The sequence below is a fragment of the Myotis lucifugus genome, unplaced genomic scaffold (assembly GCF_000147115.1).
Source record: "Myotis lucifugus unplaced genomic scaffold, Myoluc2.0 scaffold_167, whole genome shotgun sequence".
Lineage (NCBI taxonomy): Eukaryota > Metazoa > Chordata > Mammalia > Chiroptera > Vespertilionidae > Myotis > Myotis lucifugus.
The window spans coordinates 883,056-894,933 of NW_005871215.1; positions in this window are offsets into that span (position 1 = coordinate 883,056).

Here is an 11,878-nt window from a genome sequence, read left to right on the forward strand (position 1 = left end):
CCACTCCCACAACACACCCCTCGCCCAGCCAGGGGTGCCGCGAGCCAGGGCGCTGTGAGAATAGACACACACTAGCCTCACTGGTAATCTTTCCCGCGCTCTGCAGGCACGCCTCTCCCCTCCGCACGTTCACACTCCGGGCCCCTAAACAAGCACTAATGGCCTCACACCACACCCCCTCCACACCCGCAATCAGCTTTTCTCAATGTCAGTTTACAGCGTTGACCTGCGCAGTCCATTTCATCAATAAGAAAACACACCCCACTCGCCACACGCACCGAGCACTGTGCCTCCACTCATCCAGAAATTTAATGAGAAAATCAAATCCTATTTTGTCCTTCTGTGTTTACAAAGACCGATTTGCCAGCATCTCCAATCTTTACTGAAAAAAAAAAAGGAAAAAGGAGAGGCAGCATTTTTGAGATGTCTTGAGAGCTTCCAATTTAAATTGGACTCCATGTAAGTCCCCAGAGAATCCCATACCTCCCTTTGCAAACCTGGGAGGCTGCAAGTCTCCTTAGGCACAGTGCCAGTAGAGAAAGGGGTAGGAGGCCTCCCGTTGTCTTTCCCATCAGAAGTTTTGACAGGAGTCCTGGGAACTCGAGCAGCAGACCAGGTAAAGAAAAAACAAACAAACAAACAGAAGATGGTGGCATCTCAGAGGTATTGTGTCCAGGGAAGTGCGGCCTGGAATTCATTTGCTCCCAGCCTCCCTGGGAAGGCATCTGGGATGTCTGCTTATTGTGCAGACAAGAAAAGGGGTGAGTGGAAAGAATATGTAAGTGTTGATAAAAATAGCCGAAACCGGTTTGGCTCAGTGGATAGAGCGTCGGCCTGCGGACTGAAAGGTCCCAGGTTTGATCTCCCTCAGGCCTCACAACCCTATGACAAAGATGGCCTCTGCTCTAGGTTACAAGACCCACTTGGCCATATTTGGGTAGGGACCAAAGTTTGTTGTTAAAGATTCTTTCCCGAACTCTCCTGGAGGGAGGTGGTGAGAATGGTTTTCCATCCATTTTGGCCAAAGACCGTATAGTCTTTTGTCACTAGAATAGACAGGTTAGTGTCTGGTGGAGGAGAGGTGGTCTGATTTTTAAGACTGCCACTTCCAGGTAGGCTTAACAATTGCTTCTCTGTGCCTCAGTTTTCTCTTTTGGGGGCATCTAGGGCCAAATTGGCTGACAAATACAGGGTGTTTTTGTGTCTCTTCTTCTGCATATTAGATCATTAGTAAGAGTTCACTGAAGATAATGATGGGAATGATTCATAAAAGTACTCTCAAACCACAAGATACACATAAGAATGCTTTGCATTGCACAGTGTTTTAAAACCACAGTGGCTAGCTCCAAAGGGAGTGAGGGAGTGGGGGAGTGGGGGAGTGGGGGAGTGGAGAAATGGGGGAGTGGGGGAATAGGGAACTACGTTTCCTGGATGTGTAGAAAAGAGGTCCCGTGGTGAGGGGGTAGGAGAGAGACCGGCATCTCATGGCATCTTTATTTTCCAGTCTCATCCCTCACCAGGCTTGTCTGTCTCCTTTCTGTTTGTACTGTTCATTCCCACTCCCTTGCATGTTTCAGTGAAAAGCGAGAGAGAGCAAGTGTTCCAAGTCACCCAGTTAATAGTTTTTCTTTTTACAGGCTATGTAATTGGGCAATTTAGCCTTCACCCAACTATGTTGTTCCATTCAAAAATAATTTTTAAGGCAAGGAAAAGAAAACCAGCAACAACGACACATTAAAGATACTCTTTTACCCTTGTCCAGTACTTTGTAAATATTTTCTGGGTTGTAAATTGATTACTTACGATTCTTTTTGTCTTTGTTTTCAAAATTTATAATGAAATATTCATTTGCATATTTGTTTTTGTTGTTGCCATTTTTATCCACCAGTTTATCAACTAGACCAACAACTCCTCCAAAAAAACCTTGGAGAAACATGGGAAGGGCCGTGCATTCTTCCAGAAGGTGCTCAGTCTAACATGGTGGCAGGAACCACCATTTGAGTGCCCCTCGGGTTAAGCCTGCCAACCTACCAGCAGGGCTGATGTTCCATGGTTACTTTCACGTGAGGCATAAGGCTGTGTCCCAAGAGAGGTTTCGCTGTGCACAGGGAGGTTCCCCTGGAAGGAAAAGCCATTAGCAAGTCATGAATCAAAATCTGTTCTTAGTTCTTCTGTGGAAGAGACTCATTTCTTAGCATTAGAAAAGCCCTTTGCCTAGATCATTCCTGCCCAGCATACAGTGAGGGTGAGTCAAAACACACCTTCAGAAGTGCCAGTTCCAGGTGAAGGAAGACAAGGGATACAGCCCCCTCCCAGCATTTCCCCATTTTTCATGACAGCACAGATTTTTCTTGTTGTGTCTAAATACACAAGAAGAATACTTGCAATGACCGTAGGGGTCATTCATTCACTTAACAAGCATTAATTGAGAAGCTACTGGGTGCCCATCATGGTGCCAAGTGCTGGAGATTTAGGAGTGACCTAGACAAAATATCTGTTCTAATGAGTTTATATTTTCATTCAATGAATACACTCTATGTATAAAATTTCAGCAGTAAACATTAAAGAAGATATCAATATATTGTAGTAGATGTTTGAAGAAAATAAATGACAAGTTATGTCAGAAATGAACCTAAGATTCAACCCTGAGAAAGGTGGTTGGGAAAGTTCCCTCTGAAGAGAGAATCTTTCTTTTTTTAAAAATATGTTTTTATTGATTTTAGAAAGAGAGGAAGGGGGAGAGAGAGCAACATTGATGAGAGAATCATTGATTGGCTGCCTTCTGCACAACCCCTGCTGGGGATCAAGCCCTTACTCAGGCATGTGCTTGGCCAGGAATCCAACTGGGCATGGGTCGATGCTCAACCACTGATCCACAACTGCTAGACTAGATAGTCTTTCAACTGAGAGTTCAAAAGCAAGAATGAGCCAGCCTTGCTAAAAACAGGGGGAGAGCATTCTGGGAGACAAGTGCAAAGCCCTGAGCTAGAAAGGTCATGGGTGTTCAAGGATGACAGAGAAGGTGATGTCCTGGGAGGAGAATGGACATCAGAAGGGACCTGCAAGACAAGGCTGAAGAAGAAGCAAGGGGTGCATTCTTGCAGGGTGAGGTGCTCAGGTTTTGCTTTAAGGGTGATGGGTGTGGAACCATGAGGGTTCTCAAACAGAGGAGAGACATGGTATGATTAACATAGAGGCTGTCCAGAGAATAAATTATGGAGGGGCAAAAATAAATAAATAAAAAACCAGGAAATTGTAGTAGTCTGGGGGAAAGATAATGGTGACCTGGACAAAGGTAAAGGATGAACAGAGATAGAGTGGGGAGGAGGCAGGAGAGAGGGTGGGAGGGTATTTAGGAGATAAAATTATCAGGAACTGGTGATAAATAGAGCATGAGAAATAAATAATGAATGCCAGGTGCTATTTATTGAGAAAGGGGAGAGAAGGGGTTAAACAAGTTGGAAATAATCAAGATCTCATTTTTAGATGTATTAAATTGAAGAGGCAAATTATACATGCAAATGAAGGCATCAAGGAGGGAATTGCTTATTATGATAGAGAAATTTATGATTTATAAATTTAAAATATTTAAAAATATTTAAACTCATGGCACTAAAGTCTCCTAGAGAGACAGAATATGGACAATGAAAAGGAACATAACCAAGATCAAGTTCTTCACATACTCAACAATTTACAGGTCAAGTTTAGGAGGAAGAGGACCCAGCAAAGGAGACCAGGGAATGTCATGAGGTAGAAGGAAAACCAAGAGAAGGAGATGTCCAAAACCAAGAACTGGGACCAGACCCCAGGGCTCCCATCCTCCCAGGCCAATGCTGACCTTCCAGCTGAACACAAATTATATCAGATCAGGAACATATGGTGGGAAGAAAAGGGTGCCATCAGGGAGGAATCATTTAAAGGTGGATGTATGTACCATGTACCGACCAAGATGAGCGCATATAATGTGCACATAATTTGATAATTACTTATATTGTTATCACCTTAAAATGTACTTATTCCAGGTATAACAAGTGATCATTTTATTCTATTTTCCAGGCTTCTCTTAGTACATTTTTTACCTTGCTCTTCACGTCTGTGTGTGTGTGTGTGTGTGTGTGTGTGTGTGTACATACATGTACACTCACTTGTCATTACCCCAGCAGTAAGATCCTTTCAGTTTTTCTCTGGGAAGAGAGGATAGTGGTCATAAGCTTCGCCTTGCTCCTCTGAATAATCTCTGGGAATGGTTCTTTTCAGTGTCCTAGCACCCACAGGGCCCTGTGGAAGGAAAGAGTGGTTAAGTGGCCAACTCCTTCAGTTCCCACTGAGTAAACACCTGTGCACAAGTATACACACACCCTCGTTAAGAAGAATTGCCTCTCTCTATTGCTTTTCACTGTAGAGGGCAAACCACACAGTGATTGTTGAGGGCAGGGTGATGAGTCAGACACTGTGTCCTTCATCTTCTGTCTCACCTCTGGGCAAGGCTCACTGCCCTAGGATGGGCAATGTGGAAGTTCCTCTGACCAGAAGACGGTCTCCCTCATGCTCCAGCCCACTTCTTCCTGGGTCATTTATACTTATTCTCTTAACCTTCCCCCACTTTCTTTGCTGGGGAGATGAGGGAAGGAGGCTTTGAATCCTGGAGTAAATGGGAGAATAATGAGCAATTCTATAGTTAGCACAGGATTTTTGCTATTTTCCTCTTGTTCCCCTCCCTCTACACACACACACACACACACACACACACACACACACACAAATTTGGTCATCAATAAATTACATTTAAAAGAAATAAATGTTTTGAACTTTGAGGGCTAATTTCCTGCCAATAGCACCTATTGATTATTCAAACTAATTGATATCCACTGCCCATGCTTGATAGGATAACTCTTACACCTAATGTCCATTCTATTAATTTAGTCTTTGGAAGCACCAGGACCACTTCCCTCCTTCTGGATCTAAAGTGGAGAAAGGGAAGGACAAATGCAAATATATACTCTGTTAATAAGCATCACTTATAATTAGCTGCTTAGACAAAGTTTTGATGATGATGATGATGAGGAGGAGGAGGAGGAGGAGGAGGATGATATCAACTACAAAGTGCTGATGGTGATGATGAATTCACCAGAGGAAAATCTAACAGCTTTTTTCTTGAGTGAAGCTGTATAATGAAAAAAGGAATGCATTAGACATCTGTGCCATGCCAATCACCCGGCCTGTGAAATGACTAACCACGCCAAAAAACAAATCTGTAAAGGACTCCTTATCTTTCAGGGAGCATCCCAAGAGAGCTTCTTAGCAGCACAAGTTTGCAATCTGCTTCTTCACCTCATTTCCCTACTGTGGTAGTCATTAGTGCTGTTTTCTAAATGTCTCCAGTTCTCTAGCTCACTTACGGTTGGACCAGGCAAGCAGCTCTGACTGTAAGCAGAGATATATGTGTCAATTCCAGACCAAAACATTTAGTTACCAATGAGGAAGCCTCCAGAGCTTTCTTTATCCCAGACACAATGGCCAGTGTGGCTCAAGATGGTGGCTGTTCTTTAGAGTGAGGGCATTCCGGAGTGAGGTGACATGGAGACGGACGACCAGCTGAAGCAAAAGCAATGTTCACGAGTGAGAAACAATCCTTCTTTGTTCTAAGCCTCTGATATTTTGGGATTGATTTGTTACCAAAACATAATCTAGCTCGTCAAACTGACTCAGTAGTAGGACCCAGAAATGAGGAGCAGCTATAACCAAAAACCTAAACTTAGTGACATTGGTTTAATGACCAGAAACTTCACTGGAGGCTGCTAAGGGCAATCCTTGTCATGAGTGACAAAATATTTGAAAAACTGTCATCTGTGATAACTTAGAAGGCAGACAATCTACCTAAAATTTGCATATCTTGGAAGAAGTTCAAAAGCAGGCTGTTAGTATTGTATAGTGGCTGCTATTGGCTGACTCTGACAATGTAATACAAGATATTGATGAGTTCAGAAAAACACTGGCCAGTTAACAAGCAGAGATGAAATGGAAAAGAAAAAGTCCAAAAATATGGGGATTTTTAGGGTCAATAGAGGCAACTGCTTCTCATCCCCAATTGGAAATTAAAAAAACAAGCATACAAACAAAAACATCTCTGCGTAAGGCGGGCTGATTAGGATTCAGGCTTAATTTATGGAACAAATCAGCATAGCGCAGTCATGCCCATTGCTAATACCTCTGAATGGAATGAGGTGTTTCAGAGCAAAACCTAATTAAAGTTTTGAAACTATAGCTTCCAGACAAATCATTTGATGGACAAAGTGGTTTTGGGGTGGGGTGCGGCTAGAGGTTTAATCTCCTACAGAAAACTGATACACTCAAATTTTCTATTAGGTTCCTCTCCAGAAGAACTATGGGTATGGTTATTGACTGTTGGCAGACAGAGCTGCCTGGACAGATAGGAAAAAGCCTGAGAACATTTAAGACAATCATATTGCTAAAGGAACCATGACCTGGACTAAACTATTCATGACTATTCAAGACTTAAAAAAACAATTAGGCTCCTAAATTTTTATGTTCAAGAAGCAAATTGAGAAAGTTGCTCAATTCCCACAGAGGGTATCACCTGCAATGCCAATCTCAGACATGACCAAGGAGAGAACAATGGAGAAAAAAGAATGTTCAGGAGGGAGAAGCTAAGGGGCAGAGAACAGTGGGTGGGGAGCCCCTCCCAAGCAGCCAAATGAGACCCAATTTTACTTATCGGGGTTTCAGAATCACTACGAATCAGTGATGGCTGTGTTTCTTCTGTCTTTCCCATTTCTGAATAGGAATATTGATTAAAGCTTTCCTTTTCCCAATCAACCATTGTTTGTTATATCTTGGGAGAGGGAAAGATACCTTGTCTTTTTTATTCCCTCCATTTCTGAATTAGGAGGAGTCACATTCATTACTGATATAGAGACCAGAACATGTCACCCCCTAACATAACATATTTCTCATTACTAGAGATCCTAGAATTTCAAATTGATGCCAGGACTGGATAGGACTTTTGGGTTGTCTCCCTTAGGGAGGTAGTACATTTTGCCTGTGGAAGCCAAACATTTTGTGATCCAAAGGACAGTTGATCATTGTTGCTATTTACTAAATACATTCAACTTTCCCCTCTGGACATGTGCTAGGATTGTGTCCTTCCTAGTCCACGTGTGGTTGAGTAAGATCATGTGACTTGTGCTAGCTGATGAGTTGTGACATGTGCTATATTTGGCCTACAGTGCTCCATTACCAGAGCTCTTTTCTCTGCCATAATGATCCAGAGCACTCAAGAGGGTGGAGAATGTGGCTGCCCCACCAATCTATGACCCAGATTGGAAGACATAAAGCAGAATCTCAAGAACATCAGTCATGGATATGTACAGTAAGTCCTCACTTAGCATTGTTGATGGTTCTACGACTTTAAGTGAAGCAACATATAACACAACCAACTTTATCACAGACTAATTGATATAAATGAGAGTTAAGATTTATGATATTTGTGTTACTAGAGCATAACCTAGCCTTTCCTGACCAATACACTTACTTGCTTTCCTTCTTGGAAGATACATATGACACAGAAGTCATTAATGTTTTATGGCTACAAAAGAAAATTGAACATGGATCATGAAATTTATTTCAAAAGCTTAACTTTAGCCAACTTTTTGTTCTTATTGTTGCTTACTTCTCCCCACACCATATCATTCTGTAGAGATTTTCCCATGTGTTTATATGGAACTAGTCTACATTTTTGTTCTTCTTTGTCCATTTTCTGACCTAACTCTGTACCACTAAGGTAACAAAACCCTGTTGTCTAATTCTGGTCTCCTAGCTGACATCTTGGGATCATGGACTATGCTAAATCTTCATGATAAAATGTTGTGTTTATTAAATATTAACTAAGGATAGTAATAGCTATATATATGAATTAGGTGAGTGCTTACTGTATTCTAAGCACTTTTCTAGAAGGTGTGAGGCAATAACTTTCCCTAACCTCCTTATAAAAATAAGAAAACTGAAGCACAGAGAAGTTACATATTTCCCATGTTGCAGAACTAGTGCGTACCAGAGCAGACTTCAAATGCAAGCAGTCTTAATGTCAGAGCTTGTGTTATAGGCACTCCGTTCTTTATTCCCAAACTGTGTTTTATACAATTCTAATTTTACATCATGTTAATAGATGTTTACACACACACACACACACACACACACACACACACTCCCCAGTTCAATGAGTTTTAGAATCTGATACTCTAACTGACTCAGAGGTTTACAATAGACATTATAATAAAGGCTATTTAAAAAGGCTCTGATACACTCATACAGCTCAACAAAAGGAAGACAAATAACCCAATTAACAAGTAGGTACTTTGTCAAAGAGAACATACAGATGGCCAATAGACATATGAAAAATGCTCAACATCACTAATCATCAGAGAGATGCAAATTAAAACAACAATGAGGTATCACCTCACACCTTTCAGAATGGCTACCATCAATAAATCAACAAACAAGTACTGGCAAAGATGTGGAGAAAAGGGAACCCTAACACTGCTGGTTGGAATGCAGTCTGGTGCAGCCACTATGGGAAACAGTATGGAGTTTCCACAAAAAATTAAATATGGAACTATTTATTTGACCCAGTGAGCCCACTTCTATGAATATATCCCAAGAACCTTGAAATATCAATCAGAAAGAATGTATGCACCCCTATGTTCATAGCAGTGCAATTTACAATAGCTAACATATGGAAACAGCCCAAGTGCCATCAGTAGATTAGTGGATAAAGAGCTGTGGTACACTTACACCATGGAGTACTATGCAGCAGTGAAAATGAAGGATTTCCTACCTTTAGTAACAGCACGAATGGACCTGAAGATATTATGCTAAGTGAAATAAGCGAGGCAGAAAAAGACAAATATCACATGATCTCACTTATATGTGGAATCTAATGAACATAATAAAGTGAAAAACAAAGTAGGACCAGAGGTATGGAGGCATGAAACAGACTAACGTATCTCAGAGGGAGGAAGGGGGGAGACAGGAAGAGATTAATCAAAGAACTTATATACATATACTGTATACATAACCAATGGATACAGACAATAGTGTGGTAAAGGCCTGGGGTGGGCAGGGCCTGGAAAAAGAGGGGAAGAGGAGAAAATTGGGGGACATCTGTAATACTCTAAACATTTAAAAATATATAAAAAGGCTCTGATATACCCCTTAACATTATTTAACCCAATTATGGGATCCTATTTTTCACCAAAGCTTACATTTTGAAAGATCTGTGTGTTGTAGAACATAATTTGAAAAAATTGAATCATAAAAACCAAGCATTAGGAGTGACAGTGAACATCACCTCACTCAGCTGCATTGTTTTGCTGGTCCTGGAACAGGACTTCAGCAGGAGTAATGACTTCTCCATGGCCTAGGGCACCGTGATTGGAACCCAGATCTCTCGCTTCCTGTCAGCATGATTTCTCCACCCAGGTTAGCAATAGCAAACTCTCCTGTGGTGAAGTGCAGATCAGAAAGAAGTACAAATTCCCACAGATTCCAGTCATTATAAAGTCAAGGACCCTGTCTGTTATATCTATTCCTCCTGGCCTACCACAATACCCTTCACATAGCAGGTGCTTCTCATGTTAGTTGATGAGTAACAAGGAGGAATGGGAGGAGGACAACTTAACCAGAAAGAAGTTATGAAGAGAGCCCATGGCCTATGCAGAGAGTGTGTTGGTTACTAAACCGGTGACATAAAGGCCACAAGATCCAAAAGTATCTCTCTTCACCTAGAATAACACCATCCTTCTCAGGGCACTGATGGAGCTAAAGCAAATCCTGTAGAGCTGCATATGTGAACATGAGTGTGTGTGTGTGTGTGTGTGTGTGTGTGTACACATATGGTCACAGAGCAAGAGGTTGGATGGCAGAAGAAAGGAGAGCTGGACAAGACACAGAAAATCACAACTAAATCAAAATCAAGACATTGCCCCAAATAACAGGTATATAGGTAAAGGGGTGCCAAAGCCAGTCAGTAATGGAAGAACACAGAGCCATGACTTGCAGAATATGGAAAGAAGGAAAAAATGTATTCCTGCCTTTTCCATAACCAAAGTGAAGTACAAGTTCGTTGAATAAGATCACAAAGAGATTGGTCTGGAACTTTTGACACAGTTAAAGAAAATGCAGTCTCAAAGTTTATATCTATTGTTGATTTTGCTAAATGTGGAGTCCATGGAATAGAAAGTTCTTTTGGTTCTGAAAACTATCCTATCTAATAAAAGACAAAAAGGGTAATTAACCTTACCTCCGCTACGCTTCCCATAGGCTAATTAGGGTGATATGCAAATTAACTGCCAACAAAGATGGCAGTTAACCAGCAACAAAGATGGCGGTTAATTTGCATATGTAGGCACAATGATGGGAGGCGAAAGGGGAAGGACGGTTCAGAAACCCATGCAGCAGGCAAGAGCCGTGGGGGTGCCCCCTCGCCTGCACCCCGTGATTGCATGGTGATCGAAGGGAGAGAGAGTTGGGGTGCAGGCCGGGAGGCACCCCCGGGTCCAGGGAGGCGGCGTCCCAGTGGTTGCCATGGCAATCGGAGGGAGAGAGAGCCGGGGTGCAGGCTGGGCGGCACCCCCTGGGCGATCGGAGGGAGAGAGAGCCGCATCGGGATCGGAGAGCCGGGGTGCAGGCTAGGGGGCACCCAGCACCCCAGCACCTGACATGCAAAGGTCGGGGATGAAATGACTTTTCCCAACCACATCTGCAAATATCCTGGGGAAGGCATCACTGAAGAGTTCACAACAACTCTCTTACTTGGCAAGGAAGAAAACAGTTGGCAACAGAAACAATCCCTTACATCAAAGTTAAGGTGTCTCTGAGTAAAAAAGAATATTTCCAAAGTAAAGGAGGGAGCAGGCAAAAATAATAGGTTCTCATGACTTCCACTGAAGTTTGAGCATATGACAGTGTCAAAACGAACATACAAATTAAAACAGACAGTGGAAATTCAAATGACCCGAATCAACTGTCACTGTTTGTCCCAATAGCAGCAATGCTTATGTGATAATATAGCTTAACAGACATACAAAACAAGTCACATGATAAGAGAGGTTCGGCTTCTAAAGTAAATTGAATATGTTCTTTAAAAATTCTCATGTCCTCCCCTCTGACTATAATTCTTAATTTTCCAATCAGGAAATTACCCCAGGTGATCCAGTAATATATAGAACTCCAGTAACCTAACTTATTTAAAAAAACAAACATCCCAACCATTTTTAAAATATTTAAATTGATATGTTAGGGTTAAAATTATAGAAGATATTTAGATCCAAATATATTTTCTGAATAGAAAATATTTCAGTTTTTGATTTAAAAAAAATAAACATAAAAAATATATAAGTGACACATTTTCCCAAGGAACTCTAAATTAATACCTTTCCCTCTAACTTTCTTCAAATTAAGAGAATCTATGGAGTTCCCTATACTGCACAAGTTTTAATGAAAGAAAATAAGACTTTCTAAGAGCATCAAATACATGTTTTCTTATTTACAAACATATATACTCTTCTCTCTCTCTCTCTCTCTCTCTCTCTCTTTAAAATATATTCTTACTGCCTGACCGGTTTGGCTCAGTGGATAGAGCATCGGCCTGAGGACTGAAGGGTCCCGGGTTCGATTCCAGTCAAGGGCATGTACCTTGGTTGCGGGCACATCCCCAGTGGGGGGGTGTGCAGGAAGCAGCTGATCGATGTTTCTAACTCTCTATCCCTCTCCCTTCTTCTCTGTAAAAAAATCAATAAAACAGATTTAAATATATATATAGGGTATATATATATATACACACACACACACACATACATAC